Here is a 16,317-nt window from a genome sequence, read left to right as displayed (position 1 = left end):
CATTTTGAGAGAACATGCATTTAAACAGTGTGTTTTGACAGGGAAATATTTCCTAACACTATAAAGGCAGTTCCTTTTGCTGATGGGAAAAAGCTATCTTGAGATGCTTTCATGGGGAATAGATGTCATATTTCTGCATCCCCACCTCCATGTCTCTGTCACACCACCACCTGTGGTCTATATCGAGCTGAATATTTTGCGAATCAATTCTGCCCGGCGATGCAGACTGATTAATGAGCTGTTGCAAAAGAGTCTGGATTTTTTTGTCCTGTTGTTTCAACATGTCTTAACTGATGTCTTTCCAGTGGAAACTTCAATAATCTTTATGTGTATTGAAATGCAGATTTCTGTGCTGGTTTAGATCAATGAGGAAAGAGGACAGAACCAAGACATGCAAAAGGGGAACTCCATTTGCAGAACGGCCATAGCTCATTAGCAGAGCTGCTGCTTTGTTTGTAGGATGTCCTGGGTTCAAACCCTGCCATCTACTACATGCAGGGCTGGAAGAAGGCCCTGTCTCAAACCCTGGGCAGCTGCTGTCAGTCAGTGTAGGCAATACAAATTCAGATGGACATGTCTCAGCATAACACAGTTTCCTGTGTTCCTATCTCATCCTTAGTAGAGATAAAACAAAAAATTTTTTTTCTGCCAGTAGCACCTTAAAGACCAACTAAGTTAGTTCTTGGTATGAGCTTTCGTGTGCATGCACACTTCTTCAGATACCAGGTATCTGAAGAAGTGTGCATGCACACGAAAGCTCATACCAAGAACTAACTTAGTTGGTCTTTAAGGTGCTACTGGCAGGAAAAAAAATTTTTGTTTTGACTATGGCAGACCAACACGGCTACCTATCTGTTAGTAGAGATAATTACTGTGTCCGCCCAAATCCTCGCTGGATTTGTAATTTTTCGTTGGAATGGAATGAGCCATAACCTGAATTTGTTGTTGTTGTTTAGTCGTTTAGTCATGTCCGACTCTTCGTGACCCCATGGACCAGAGCACGCCAGGCACTCCTGTCTTCCACTGCCTCCCGCAGTTTGGTCAAACTCATGCTGGTAGCTTCGAGAACACTGTCCAGCCATCTCGTCCTCTGTCGTCCCCTTCTCCTTGTGCCCTCCATCTTTCCCAACATCAGGGTCTTTTCCAGGGAGTCTTCTCTTCTCACAGGGTGGCCAAAGTATTAGAGCCTCAGCTTCAGGATCTGCCCTTCCAGTGAGCACTCAGGGCTGATTTCCTACAGAATGGATAGGTTTGATCTTCTTACAGTCCATGGGACTCTCAAGAGTCTCCTCCAACACCAGAATTCAAAAGCATCAATTCTTTGGCAATCAGCCTTCTTTATGGTCCAGCTCTCACTTCCATACATCACTACTGGGAAAACCATAGCTTTAACTATACGGACCTTTGTTGGCAAGGTGATGTCTCTGCTTTTTCATGGATCACTGCCTTCAAGGATCACTGCCTTGTCGTGGCGGAGGGGCCTGAATAACTCAGAGAAGCTATGAGCTATGCCGTGCAGGGCCACCCAGATGGACAGGTCATAGTGGAGAGTTTTGACCAAACGTGATCCACCTGGAGCAGGAACCGGCAAACCACTCCAGTTTCCCTACCAAGAAAACTCCATGGACAAATACAACCTGAATTTAGGGATGGATAAATTTGTCAGTTTTGCTGATTGCTTCCCAGTCCCAGTCTCCACATTTCTGCAGAGATTTGTATTTTTTTAAAAAAAAAATCCTCGTGAAAATTATACAGAATTTTAATGCAAGCATTTAACAAAAACATTTTATATGCAGTTTTGACTAATATATGCACTTTTGTGAGCATTTTCCCCATATACGTTATGCTACAATTTGTATTTTATTTTCACTAGTGTATGCACTTTCTTCTTTGGAGAACTGCATTGCAAAATTCAGAGAAATGCGAATCTTGAACAAGAGTTGTATTTTAGTTTGCATTTTGGGTTGCAAAGTGTGAATTAGGTAGTGGCTGAGAGGGGGCTTAGAAACACCAGCTGGGGTCTGCCGCTGCTGCCCCCTCCAGCATTCACTGCCTGAGGTCTCCAATGGGAGGATACAGTATACATAAATAAATAATAAATAAATTTTTATTTATAACCCGCCCTTCCCGGTTCAGAAAACCGGGCTCAGGGTGGCTAACAACAAATTTAAAACACTTAACTGATGCAACAAAAAAACAGCAAAAAATACAGTATAAAACGTGAATAACAATAAATTCAGAATTCATTTTAGGGGGGAAATCCATCCAATAAACATTAGATGATCACCAGGGCTAGCTGTCTAAATTAGTCCTATTTGGGCCAGCGAGGAGACCAGGGGGGAATTAGCTGTGGGATCCCAGAGTGGGTAATCTTCATAAAAAGGGGGGGAGGGAAGGAAGAAAGGGGAATAAAAGATCATGTACTAGACCCCATACCAGCAGGGACCCCCATTTCTCAGCTTAGCTTTTATTTTATTTTTTTTTTAAAAGGAACTTCTGCACTGAAAAGTGCATTGAGGTCCATTTTAGCCCACTTAATTGGAAGGAAGGTAAGGTTCAATTTCTCATCACAGTTGCTCTCTGGGCAAATCTGAAGCTGCAGGAAAGGAGAATGAAAACAGCCTAGATTCCATCAGCAACTCTCAGGTGTGAATCACGACTGGTGGCTATTTGCTTTTGTACGACTCCTTCCTTTCATTCCTGGTTTTGCTATTTACTCTGCACTTGAATTATTTAACTATGCAGAAGATTCCAACCCCCCACCCCCCCCCCCGAGGGCAGAGAGTAGCACTACTGTGCATAAAATATGAAATTAAAATACATCATGTATACTGCCTTGCAGTATAATTAGACAATTTCTAACCAAAAGAAGAAGAAGAAAAGAGGGTATAGTTTTCTCGGGTACAAATCCAATCAGCACAATGTCTGGGGCTGCTCCTACATCAAAAACCTTATCAACGAAATAATTATTGTATGAAATTACAAGTACCAATTGGGAATCCTCAATAACATCATTCAGAAGCTGCTAGTGCTTCACTGTTGTGAGTCTTTAGAAGAGTGGGACCATGGAATCCTAAAAGTGTTCTTTGAGCTTAAAACCAAGAAAGTATTCCCACCCACCCAAAGAGATGGCCCTGTCTTTAGCAAAAGAGGCAAATGCCTCAGGTGGTCAAAGTGTCGCAGATTAAGACCCCAACCCCTCAAGAATGTAGGAAGCTGTCATATACTGAGTGAGGACTATGGTCTACCTAGTTCAGTATTGCTCATAGAAGAAGAAGAAGAGTTTGGATTTGATATCCTGCTTTATCACTACCCGAAGGAGTCTCAAAGCAGCTAACATTCTCCTTTCCCTTCCTCCCCCACAACAAACACTCTGTGAGGTGAGTGAGGCTGAGAGACTTCAGAGAAGTGTGACTAGCCCAAGGTCACCCAGCAGCTGCATGTGAAGGAGCGGAGACGCGAACCTGGTTCCCCAGATTACAGATCTACCACTCTAAACCACTACACCACACTGGCTCTCAAGTAATAAAAACTGCTAGTGACTTTCTACAATTTCAGGCAGGTGTATCTCCCAGCCTGTCAAGGTGGGAGTCGGGAGCAAGTCAGCAATAACTCACAAGGTGTTACTGACATTTACACTTTATTCAAAGAAAGAGCTCAGGCCTGTTGGGAATTTCATTCCTCCATGCTGCAGATATGGGATTGTTTCATCACATGTCTGTGTGTTTACATTCCACAGTGTTGGATGTCATGGGAACGTAAGTTCAGATACGCTGTTTCCGTGATATTGCTTTTGCTTTCCTCTTCTCTTGCTGATGAAGAAAGTAAGAGGAGCCATGTTTACGGATATCTGTCACACTGGTGGTTCGGGAGGAAGATTAATCACCCGCGTGGCACTTCGAAGGGAGGAACACACCAGCCGTGGTGTTGATTCCCAATAAGGCCTAGTGATCTCAGCAACCCAGTGGGTCTTGCCCCAATGAGCCAGTAGTGACGACTGAAGGTCCCCCCTTCCTACTGCTCTCCAAGGCTCCTACCCCCCTCAGGTCCTTCCTCAGCAACTTTTAGGCTCCTTCGCCTTGTCTCCCTTTGCTCTACCCTCTTCATACCTCTTCAGGTTCTGTGTCAAGTATGGGAGTTCCCCTCTCCCTTCTGGTAGATCACCAATAAGAATTAACGAGCATTTGATAGATTTATAGTCCTTCTATTACAGCATTATGTTGCAAGCACAAACAGACAAGCCTCCGTAAGGAGATCAGTTGCCTACTCTGACTCCTCCCCCTGACTTCCGCAGCAAGTGTGCCAACGGGAAGTCCCTCCCCCTCTGTGTCTCCTTTGTTCTCTGACATGCTCAGACCTGTCAGTGTTTGTAAAAAAAAGGTTCTGACCTCCCTTTGTCACCTCAACCTGGTCCTCGGACCCTTGTCGGCATAAAAGAGTCCACGAGAAGAGTATCCTTGCAGAGTACTTTCTGCTTTTATTCTTAAAAGTCTTTCTGCAAAAGCGACTTACCAACTGTACACACATCAACACTACCAGCTTTCACTAACCAACCAACCAACCAACCCAAAACTAACATTTCTCACTCTATACATACAACCTGGTGCAGGCCGCTGACTCATGCTGACCCAGCTTTTTAAGCATTAAAGAAACAGCGGCCAATTTGTAGCCGTGACAGGACCTCTGAGTTTGAGGGGAGGGAGGGGGTTCCCCCCAACTCTCAATTGATGTATCGCCCAGCTGCTCCCTCTCTTCTGGTTGCTTAGCTACTATCTCATAGCTGGGTAGCTCCTCTCTAAACTGTGCAGTTTCCGCATCCGCCCGTCTCTCTGCTTCTGGAAATGCTGGAAGCAGGGGGTGGGGGATATTCCCTCTCCTCTTCTTTTAGGAACTGATCTACCTGCGATTGCATCCCCCAATCCTCCGATCCAGACCAGCTCCTGACATTCTGGGAGACTAGGTGGGGAGGGGAGCTGGTCACAGCAGGAAGGGGAGACCCCCTGGCTTCTTCAGGCTGCCCCATCTCTGGCTCTTGCCTCCCCCTCCTCTCCAGCCTTCGCTTCTGCCTCTGATTCTTCCTGCTCACTAAACCCTGTTAGCTCTTCAGCTTCCAACATCTCCTTCTCCCAGTCTCCTCCCTCTTCTCCCTTTGACCACTCATCATCATCCCATCACCAGTCCCCTGGCTTTGAGTCTTCTTCTCTTGAGGATTCCCCAGCTGGTGCCTCCCTCCACTCCTCTGCCTCCAGCCAGTCCATGACAGAGCCCTATCTGAACATGCTTGGGATTGAACCTGGGACCATGAGTATGCAAAGCAGATGCTCTACCACTCGGCAATGACCCTTCCCCACATGTGCTTGCTTAACTGTTGCCACCTACTCATTGTGCATGGTTTGCATGAAGCTTTCAAGTTGAGCATCCTGGGCAAGGTTTCTCACCATGGCTAGAAATTCTGTTTTCAACGTAGTCAAACGTTGAAAGTTTCTGGAAAGAAACGTAGACCTCCGTCATAAGGAGCCACTGAGTCTTATACTCTCGGCTGCCTGAGGACTTGTAGCTCAGAATGGGAAGGTACTTCAGAATGGAAATATCGACCACTGGCATCAAAAAGTTTGGTCATGTGCTCTTTTAGAGAAATCAACCCATAAGCTAAGGGCAAGCAGGAGACAAAAGATAAAGGACTCATTTGAGAAAACATGGAAAGCGTTTATTGATTACACACGTGTAAAGGATAATGACTGCCCCTCACCCCCGATGTGCTCTAGACTATGGGCCTTTTGTGTTCTCTCTTGATCTTGAAACCCCATTAAGAAAACTCTGTAAGGAAAACATAAAAGAGAAACAAAGAGTTAGGATAATCAGTGTGTATTAAGAAAACCCTGTAAGAAAACATAAAGGAGAAAGAAAGAGTTTGGATAATCAGTGTGTATAGTTATGGAGCATTTCTTAAGCCTGTTATGTCAGTAACTCGTTCTTTTCATCTGTTTCGCTTCATTTTTAATTTGTACTGTTAAAAAAAGTCTAATAAAGAATTTTTTAAAAAATTGCCAAAAGTTGCTACTTTTCAACTTTGAGCTGTATTGAAAACAAAATTTCTAGCTGCCACAGCAAACAAACAGTGGTGCACACTCTCTCTAGCCCCCCTTTCGCCCCAATAATAATAATAATATAATAATAATTTATTATTTGCAGCCCGCCCATCTGACTGGGTTTCCCCAGCCACTCTGGGTGGCTTCCAACTAAGATTAAAAATACATTAAAATGTCACACATTAAAAACTTCCCTGAACAGGGCTGCCTTCAGATGTCTTCTAAATGTCAGGTAGTTGTTGTTCTCTTTGACATCTGGTGGGAGGGCGTTCCACAGGGCGGGTGCCACTACCAAGAAGGCCCTCTGCCTGGTTCCCTGTAGCTTTGCTTCTCGCAGTGAGGGAACCGCTAGAAGGCCCTCGTCGCTGGACCTCAGCATTTGGGAAGAATGATGGGGATGGAGACACTCCTTCAGGTATACTGGGCCGAGGCCATTTAGGGCTTTAAAGGTTAGCACCAATTCTTTGAATTGTGCTCGGAAACGTACTGGGAGCCAATGTAGACCGGTGTTATGTGGTCTCGGTGGCCACTCCCAGTCACCAGTCTAGCTGCCGCATTCTGGATTAGTTGTAGTTTCCAGGTCACCTTCAAAGGTAGCCCCACGTAGAGCGCATTGCAGTAGTCCACTCTGCCTCACTCTGAGGAAGGAGACCTCCCTCCTCTGAGCCATACAGGGAGGTTGGAGAGGTGAATAGCTTGTTGCAAGGGCAAAAGTAAACAGTTAAGTGGGGAAGAGGAGGAGGAGGAGGAGATAGTGGGTGTGGGGTAGCACAATTTATGCCCCAGCCCTGGTTTTAAAGCACTCACTGTCCTTAAGCAATATTTTTTCACACACCCACACACCACTATTTCATAGAAAAACATCAAAGTGGTTTGTAACAACAGCAACAATCATAAAGAATAAAAGCAGGCATCAATTAACTGTTGTGGAAAGATACATTCTTAATTGCCTATAACTTGCTTAGAGGGTTTCTATAAATATATAAAATGAAATATAAACCTGGTTAAATTAAAAGTAAAAAGGGTATTGGAAGAAGTAAGAGCAGGCACAGATGTTTGCATTCAGAGACATTCCCAGGAATGTAAATCCTGTGAGATGGATGATGCCATTTAGACCCAGCAGCACAGCCCTCAAATTAACTACTACAACAAATTATTCCTGCCGTCTGCCTTGCCAGGTTCCCTGCCCTTCCCTGGATGCCTTGACTCCACATGAGGATTTCTCTATGGGACACTTCCCTGCCCCAGCGTTGCTCAGCTAATGATCTGGATGGGTCCATGCTCCTTAGTACTAGAGCTGAAAGCTATTTGTAGAAAAATAGCTCTAAATGTAAGCTTGCTGAGGGAGGGGGGCGCCTGCAAAGGGATTTCTGGCCAAAGTAGACGAATCACCAGCAAACCAGAGTGTTGGACTGCTGTTCCTTTGGGATTAGTACTATACCTGTGTTCATGCTTACTTCCCATCTGTTCAACTTGTAATGTGCAGTAATATTCTCATACAAGGAAACTGACCTTCAGCTCGCTGACTCTGGAACATCCTCCGTACAGGTGCTGTGGACATATCTGAGGAATGGGCACCCCCCCAACCGAACGTTCACTCCAAACACTGCTCAGGAAGCTTGTTTGGCATCTTCGCTGTTCATTTTTCATCTGCTGACAGCTGAATTCTGCAGACCTGGTTTTCTTGGGGCTGAATTGTGTGATTTCCTGGCAGTTGAAATTTTGGAGATGATGTTTGATCTTTAGTTTTTCTGGTTTCTTGGGTTCTTTGGTGACTTTTCTTTTGAAATTGGCTGCCTTAAGAATCCCTTTGGTCAAAATGCAGGGTAGAAGCATTTTAATATAATAATAATAATAATAATAATAATAATAATAATAATAATAATAATAGAACATTGGCTCATCAGTGTAAAAAGGTAAGGGACCCCTGATAGTTACGTTCAGTCACAAATGACTCTGGAGTTGCAGTGCTCATCTTGCTTTACTGGCCAAGGGAGCCGACGTTTGTCCACAGACAGTTTTTCTGGGTCATGTGGCCCGCATGACTAAGCTGCTTCTGGTGAACGAGAGCAGCGCACAGAAACACTGTTTACCTTCCCGCCAGAGCGGTACCTATTTATCTACTTGTACTTTGACGTGATTTCGAACTGCTAGGTTGGCAGGAGCTGGGACTGAGCAACAGGAGCTCACCCCGTCGCGGGGATTCGAACTGCCGACCTTCTGATCAGGAAGCCCTAGGCTCTGTGGTTTAGACCACAGCGCCACCCGCGTCCCACTCGTCAGTGTAGAAAGGAACAAACTGCATAGCTTGAGATGGGATTGTATCCAACTAAGGACTTATCCACTCTTCCTCTTTTCCTGCTGCTTTCCCCAGGGGGAAATGTTCTCTTTAGCATTCATTTGGAGCAAATGGCAATCGGGGTTTTGTGGATTGCCATTTGTCCTGATTTGGAGCTAAAGAGTGGATTTTCCCTGACAAAGGAGTGGGGCAAGGGGAAAACCCCTCAGATCCATGCCTAGAAAGTGTGGGTCAATAGAAATGTGGACAAACCCTAAGTCACTGAGCAAGCGGACTTCATTCATGCTCATGCGTAGAACAAAATTTCCCTCCTATCACTTTGGGTTTCTCCCGAACCCCATGGAACAGATTTGGGAGCACAGCGGAGATGCACAGAAAGAGGAACAGTAAGGGAAACGCCATTGTTCAAGCAGAAAAGTTGTTCTTCTCGCAACCTCAGAGTAGGATTCAACTCAATGCTTCCATTTTTAATGCCCTTCTAAAATGCCTCATGGTTTCTGAGGGAACTTTCGCAGCAGCATTCGCTCCTGGATTATCACAATAATATGCAAATACAACAGGTAAATGGATATATGTAAAGAAATCTGGCTTCAAAGCTGTTGTTTTCAACAGGGACGCTTTGAAAAATACCCTTGCAATGGATTTGCTGGCATTGTCTTCTGTGCTGGATGAATACCTTGTGACGAATTATCTTGTGAACGGTGAGGATTGACCATTTGGCCCCCAAGTGCTGGACTCAGACTTGCTGCTAATCAGCCATTTTTTAAAAAGGAGTGGAAATATCAGAGAGAGAATAAAATCTGTTATTGCTTTCTGTAAACCTCAGAAGTTGCAAACACAATGGAAAATGTAGCGGTGTGGACAGTATCTTGTTGGGAAAGCTACAGAAAGGATAGCCTTGCTGTGGTCTTTCCCCCCATTGTGTCTGAGAATACAATGATGGAGATAGGATTCCTTCTCTAGAAAAATGTATATGCAGCTGGTTGATGTGGGCTGAAGGAGAACTGAAATTGCAAATACAGCAGTATTTCCAGAGCTCATTCCACTAGACCACCGCCTGCCAACCTGGTGCCCTCTGGATGTTCTTGTTTCAAGGTCCCATAAGCCCCAGTCAGCTAGCGAAGGCTGACCTACACCAATGACCATGAGCAGGGCAGACCTCACAGATGGTGTTGCTATTGGAGCCTTAAAACCAGTCCTAAGATTATCGGCAGAGGGAATGAAATTCATCCAACCCCTGACTTCCTCCGGTTTTATCCAAGTCATGCTCTCTCTCTCAAACTCACATACCTCAGTAGTCATCAAAAAAACTGTAGTCAAGTGTATGGGAAAATCCAACTGGAAGACCAATTGTATTATTGAGAAGGATATAATATACAATGAGTTGAAAAAGGTTTTTAAATATAACTTTAATTAAAAAAAACCAGAGGCATTTTTGTTAGGGTTAATTGGAGAGGAAATTCAGAAAAAAGATGTAAATTTGTTTATGTATGCCACAACGGCTGTAAGAATACTTCTGGCCCAGAAATGGAAGCAGCAGGAACTTCCTACATTAAAAGAATGGCAGATAAAAATGGTAGAATACGTAGAGCTGGCAAAGCTGACAGGGAAGATCCGGAATTGGCGTGATGAACTGTTTCAAAAGGACTGGAGCAAATTTATACTTCATATGAAAGAAAATTGTAAACATTTGAAAATGTAGGTTTGAGTTGAAATGTTTTGTAATGTGAAAATAAGGAGCTGATTTACACATAAGGAGGTGATTCTTAAAAGAAGATATAAGGTAAAAAAGTGGCTATAGAAATGTGAAGAATTTATTAAAAGATGTTTGGAAGTCAGAAAGAGGGAGGGAAGGGGGTCAATGCTCTATTTGAGCAATGTTTTATGTCATAGATTTGTGTAATGAAATGTAATTAAATATGGAAAACTCAATAAAAATTATTATAAAAAACAACAACAGAGAAGGTAGTGATTCTGACATGGTTACCCTTCCTGCCTCTGTTCCTTCCCCCTCCCTGGCAACTGTTAAGTTTTTGAAGGTGTGAGAACCTTCTCTGATGTCCTAATCAGTTGGGAGGAGATGACGCCCCACACACAGCTGCCTTAATCAGACTGGGTGGTTAGTGCTGGGAACCTACTTTAATGTTGGAAATTGTTAATGGAAAGTAAGGCATTAGGAGAAGGTGGATATCTATAAAATCAGATGGATTAGAGAGAGTGATTTGGAAGCTCATGCACAGACTGATTGGCCACAGGGCCATGGAATCTAAGACTACAGTGGTACCTTGGGTTAAGTACTTAATTCGTTCCGGAGGTCCGTTCTTAACCTGAAACTGTTCTTAACCTGAAGCACCACTTTAGCTAATGGGGGCCTCTTGCTGCCGCTGCGCCACCAGAGCACGATTTCTGTTCTCATCCTGAAGCAAAGTTCTTAACTCGGGGTACTATTTCTGGGTTAGTGGAGTCTGTAACCTGAAGTGTATGTAACCTGAAGCGTATGTGTCAGGGCTGCCCAAGGTCCCAGCTCACAAAGGACCAACGCTGCTTCTTTGTTAAGTACAAAAGTCTTTATTGAAGTTCAGTTTCACTTCCAGAGCCGCAGCGCGCAGCTCTACGTCTCAACTGTTAGACCGCTGATGCTCCGTCTGAGTCTCCTCCCCCCTGACACCAATTTAAGATTCTAGCCTTACTCCACCTCTTCCTCAGTTCCTTCCGCCTCTGGTTCCGCCTGGCCGTTTCTAGCCTCTTCTGACGCTGAGTCCCCTGAGCCTTCCCCCTCCCTCCGGCGGGCTTTAGGAGCTGGTTCCCCATCCGGGTCTCCTGCTGTTCCCCGCGCCTGTACATTTGAACTTGGCGCGCGCGCCCAGCCGGTAACTTTCCTCCTGACCGTTTCACTGCTGCTGCTGTCACTGCTTCCCCCTCTGGGGGGGCTAGCTGCAACTGACCTCCCCTCCGTTGGAGGCGTGGTCAGCCCTGACTCACTCTCTCTCCCCGCTGGAGGAGACGCTGGCCCTGACACATGTGACTCTTCCCCCCCACTACGCTCCCCCACTGCTCCTTTGGGGTTCCCCTCTGTCTCCTTGTTTCTGGTGCGTCCCCCCTGGGACCCCCCTTGCCCTGACCATAGGCGCCCCCTTCTGGGAATCTTCTGATTCGCTGGAGAAGCTCATGGAATCTCTCGGGCCACTGTCATACTCCCCTACGCTGCCCTCGGATTCTTCCCCTTCGCTCTCCATTTCCTCTCTCCCCAGAGCTCCTGCTCCTGAGTCCCTGACAGTATGTAACCCAAGGTACCACTGTATCTGGGTGAGTCACTTTGCCACTTCTTGAAGGCTTCCAAGTGTCATGCCTGGTATGCATCAGCGGTCTAACAGTTGAGACGTAGAGCTGCGCGCTGCGGCTCTGGAAGTGAAACTGAACTTCAATAAAGACTTTTGTGCTTGCTCCCTTTTGTTTTGTTTTGCTTCTGAAGCTCCTTTAAAAGAACCACCTTGCATTTGGCAAGACATCAAGTAGAGCTACAGGGGGCCAAATGTTCTGTTTGAAAACCTGGAGAGCTGCTACCAGTCAGTGGTGGTTGGTACTCATCGGAACTGGTGGGGCAGAAGACTGGTAGAGAAAGCACCAATGACAGGCATATCCAACTAATTTTAATGTTCTCCCATCTTCCTCCCTGCCAAGTTCAATGAGGACAGGCAGTTGATAGCCATGGTCACCCGCTGAAACTGGCCTATGGATGGCAGGAGATATTGCCTGGTACACCAACACAAGGTGTTAGAAACAATTGAAGAAATAAAATGCACTTTTCATATTTTTTCTCTGCAACAGCCTCTGATTTTTGTCCAGCTAAAGATAAATGGAGTATAAGTTAATGAAAACAGAAAACGCGGACCATGGCTCGGGAATCATATTGTGCAGTAATTTACTTACAACAGGAGACTTCTGCATTAGCTACAAAATGGAGAATTTTGTCACTAATAGGGGGTGGGAGAATGAATGTATGGCACTTTCCAGCATACATATAATGAAACTAGCCAAGGTTTCTTCTTTGGGAAGGGGGTGGGGTGGAGAAATGGAGTATGATGCATTGAACTTGGTGTTAAGGCAGCTCCCTATGTTCTTCTAACTCACTTTAAACTAGAGTTAGGGATGGGGGTGGGGTGAGGTTGGAATTCAAACAGTGTGGTGTAGTGGTTAAGAGCGGTAGACTCATAATCTGGTGAACCGGATTCGCATCTCTGCTCCTCCACATGTAGCTGCTGGGTGACCTTGGGCTAGTCAACTTCTTTGAAGTCTTTCCGCTCCACTCACCTCACAGAGTGCTTGTTGTGGGGGAGGAAGGGAAAGGAGAATGTTAGCTGCTTTGAGACTCCTGCGGGTAGTGATAAAGTGGGATATCAAATCCAAACTACTACTACTACTACTACTACTACTACTACTCCTCTTCTTCTTCTTCTTCTTCTTCTTCTTCTTCTTCTTCTTCTTCTTCTTCTTCTTCTTCTTCAATTTAGTTCACATTTAAAGGTGAACCTACCTAATTCGCACTTTCTGAAACAATACATGAAATGAAACATAGCCATCCTTTAAAATTTGCACTTATCTGACTTTTTGAGTGCAGTTCTGCAGCCACAAACACACACACACAAATACAAATGCATGTGCTAGGGTCAAGTGTGCTTACAAATGCACAAATGGGTGAAAATAACAGAAAAAACTATCCAGGGGAATTGCTATTCTAAAATGTGTCCATTAAGCCTAAAGGTAAAGGTACCCTTGACTGTTAGGTCCAGTCACGGACGACTCTGGGGTTGCGCCGTTTACCTTCCTGCCAGAGCGGTACCTATTTATCTACTTGCACTTTGATGTGTTTTTGAAGTGCTAGGTGGGCAGGAGCTGGGACTGAACAACGGGAGCTCACCCCGTCGTGGGGATTTGAACCGCTGACCTTCTGATTGGCAAGCCCTAGGCTCTATGGTTTAGACCACAGCACCACCCGCGTCCCTTCCCATTAAGCATAGCCACATTCAAAAATATTTATATTAGCATAAATTTGCATTAATACATTGGAGAATTTACATGCGGAATTGAAGAAAAAGGAGGAGGAGGAGGAGGAGAAGTGTTTTTCTGGGGGTGTTGTTGTTGTTTAGTTGTGTCCGACTCTTCGTGACCCCATGGACCAGAGCACACCAGGCACTCCTGTCTTCCACTGCCTCCCGCAGTTTAGTCAAACTCATGTACGTAGCTTCAAGAACACTGTCCAACCATCTCATCTTCTGTTGTCCCCTTCTCCTTGTGCCCTCAATCTTTCCCAACATCAGGGTCTTTTCCAGGGAGTCTTCTCTTCTCATGAGGTGGCCAAAGTCTTGGAGCCTCAGCTTCAGGATCTGTCCTTCCAGTGAGCACTCAGGGCTGATTTCCTTCAGAATGGAGAGGTTTGATCTTCTTGCAGTCCATGGGACTCTCAAGAGTCTCCTCCAGCACCATAATTCAAAAGCATCAATTCTTCGGCGATCAGCCTTCTTTACGGTCCAGCTCTCACTTCCATACATCACTACTGGGAAAACCATAGCTTTAACTATCTGGACCACTCAAGGGTATATAGACCTGGAACCTTTTTTCTAGAAGAAAAGCACTGGCTGTGTTGAAACCTGAGGTTGAAATGGGGAGAACTGAACTCAAGCTCCCTTGCGCATGGCTATTGGGAAAGGCACTCTCCCAATAAATGAAGGTGATTGTGATGAAGATTGGAAAAGAAAGAGGCTGAGAGAAACTGAATTTGATATATTTGCTCATCCCTCTGTTGAATACGAATACTCTTGTAGGTTGTTTTTAGCCAATATTCTGCTGGCTTTCTGCGGGGTTCTGTAAAAACTTAGAGAGAGCCAGTGTGGTGTGAGAGAGCCAGTGTGGTGTAGTGGTTAAGAGCGGTAGACTCGTAATCTGGTGAACCGGGTTCGATTCCCTGCTCCTCCACATGCAGCTGCTGGGTGACCTTGGGCTAGTCACACTTCTTTGAAGTCTCTCAGCCCCACTCCCCTCACAGAGTGTTTGTTGTGGGGGAGGAAGGGAAAGGAGATTGTTAGCCACTTTGAGGCTCCTTCGGGTAGTGATAAAGCGGGATATCAAATCCAAACTCTTCTTCTTCTTCTTCTACAACCTCCCATCTCAAACAAGACATTTTCTCCTCTTGCACAGGGCAGCAAACCCCAGTTATTACCAGTCTCCTCTTCTTTTTAACTTCGTATTTGGGGGCTCTGTGGGAAGGGTTCGTGGTGTTGCATCCTATCACATGTCAAAAGGGTTCCTCAATCAAAAGAGAGAGAGAGACTGAAAGCCACTGCTCTAAAGAACGATCGATCTTAGGGATGGGGATGCATGAAAGAAGTTTTGACACATCAAAAAAGCCACTGGGAGGAAACAAACAGGCAAACTTTTGTCCAATGAGAACACACTTTGCTCAACTCTTTGAGAAGTATGAGTTTAGCTTTCAGGTTTTGAACCAAAGGTTTTTCCAACAGCAAATGTGCTTTCAGCTTGGAGATCAAAATATGGCTGTCAAACCCCAGACTGAGCAGGAGAAAGCATACAGATTCTGTTACCTGGGAAAGACGGATGTGGAGGCTGGGGGGGCAGGGGAGGGAAAAACCACAGTATGTGATTTTTCTTCTTCTCCACCAAATGCAGCCCTAATGATAAACCTCTGGGAAATGTTACACCTCAACTTTCATGGAAGAAGCGGATTGCACAGCCGTTTGGGAGAATGTGAACGTTTTCCAGACAGAAAAGTACATTGGGTTGGGGGTGCAGTAAGAAACTATATGAACATGAGACACACTAGAAAGGGCCTTCTGGAAGTTCCCTCACTGCCAGAAGTGAGGTTACACAGAACCAGGCAGAGGGCCTTCTCAGTAGTGGCACCCGCCCTGTGGAACGCCCTCCCTTCAGATGTCAAGGAAATAAACAACTATCTGACTTTTAGAAGACATCTGAAGGTAGCCCTGTTTAAGGAAGTTTTTAATGTTTGGTGTTTTATTCTGTTTTCAATATTCTGTTGGGAGCTGCCCAGAGTGGCTGAGGAAACCCAGCCAGATGGGTGGAATAATAATAATAATAATAATAATAATAATAATAATAATAATAATAATAGATATCCTAGTATGGGGGAGTGCCTAACTGGAGCCACTAAAATAGTGTTGGACTCCAACTGCCATCATCTCCAACCAGCATGGCCGAAGGTCAGGGATTATGGGTGCGGTAATCCAAAACACCTGATAATTTATTTTTTGTATTTTACAGATTTATAAATCTGCCCATTCCTGCCTCAGGCCCCATCTACCAGTGTCCTGCAGCTCCTGACAGGATTTCCAAGAAGGAATGCAGACCTTGGTCTGAAAAATATTCTCTCCCTACAGCCTTAGGGGAACCCTGCTGCAGTGCAGGCCTGTACGTTTTAGAGCCCTTCTAAATAAACCTGTTACGTTCCTAGAGCTTGCAGGGAGCCTGAACCTGTAGTCAAGGTTCAACAGACAGCACCCTGAACGTTTGTCACTTTTCCTGAAAGCTGCCTCTCCATTGCTGTTCTCTGTTTCCGCCCAGTGGAGAATATTTTGCACGGCTTGATTTGTTAATGACAGGTCTGCCGATGTCTTTGCAATGCAGTCAAGGAGACACTTTTGTCGAGGCCACAGGTGTCACCTGCTTTCAGACAGCATTTAGCAAAGTGTGCGAGAGGTGTGCTGGATGAGAGAGAGAGCTGTATCTGCCATTCTGCTGTGCCTCAGAAGCTCCTGAGCTAAAAGCGAGAGGGAGAGAATGGAAAACACTAAAATGCATTTCCCCCCCTGTTATGACAAAGGCATAATGGACGAGTGTTTCCTTCGTCACTTACGTGAGACTATTGATGGCTATAGAGAAGTTGGGCAGGGGGTG

The 16,317-nt window shown here is 45.2% G+C and overlaps 1 protein-coding gene and 1 long non-coding RNA gene across 2 annotated transcripts in view; one reads left to right on the top strand and one right to left on the bottom strand.

Moving 5' to 3' along the window:
• Positions 1–16,317, top strand: part of ZFAT (zinc finger and AT-hook domain containing) — a 668,318-nt gene that overhangs the window by 230,846 nt on the left and 421,155 nt on the right. The gene's annotated exons all lie outside the window — the stretch shown is intronic.
• The window catches only part of LOC310766331, a 59,443-nt gene continuing 48,811 nt past the window's right edge, over positions 5,686–16,317 (bottom strand). The window contains exon 2 of the long non-coding RNA XR_014550073.1: positions 5,686–5,815. This is a non-coding gene — a long non-coding RNA (uncharacterized lncRNA). The remainder of the gene's footprint in view (positions 5,816–16,317) is intronic.

Source organism: Podarcis filfolensis (genome assembly GCF_964270895.1).
Source record: "Podarcis filfolensis genome assembly, chromosome: 7".
Classification (NCBI taxonomy): Eukaryota; Metazoa; Chordata; class Lepidosauria; order Squamata; family Lacertidae; genus Podarcis; species Podarcis filfolensis.
This window is presented reverse-complemented; position numbering and strand designations above follow the sequence as displayed.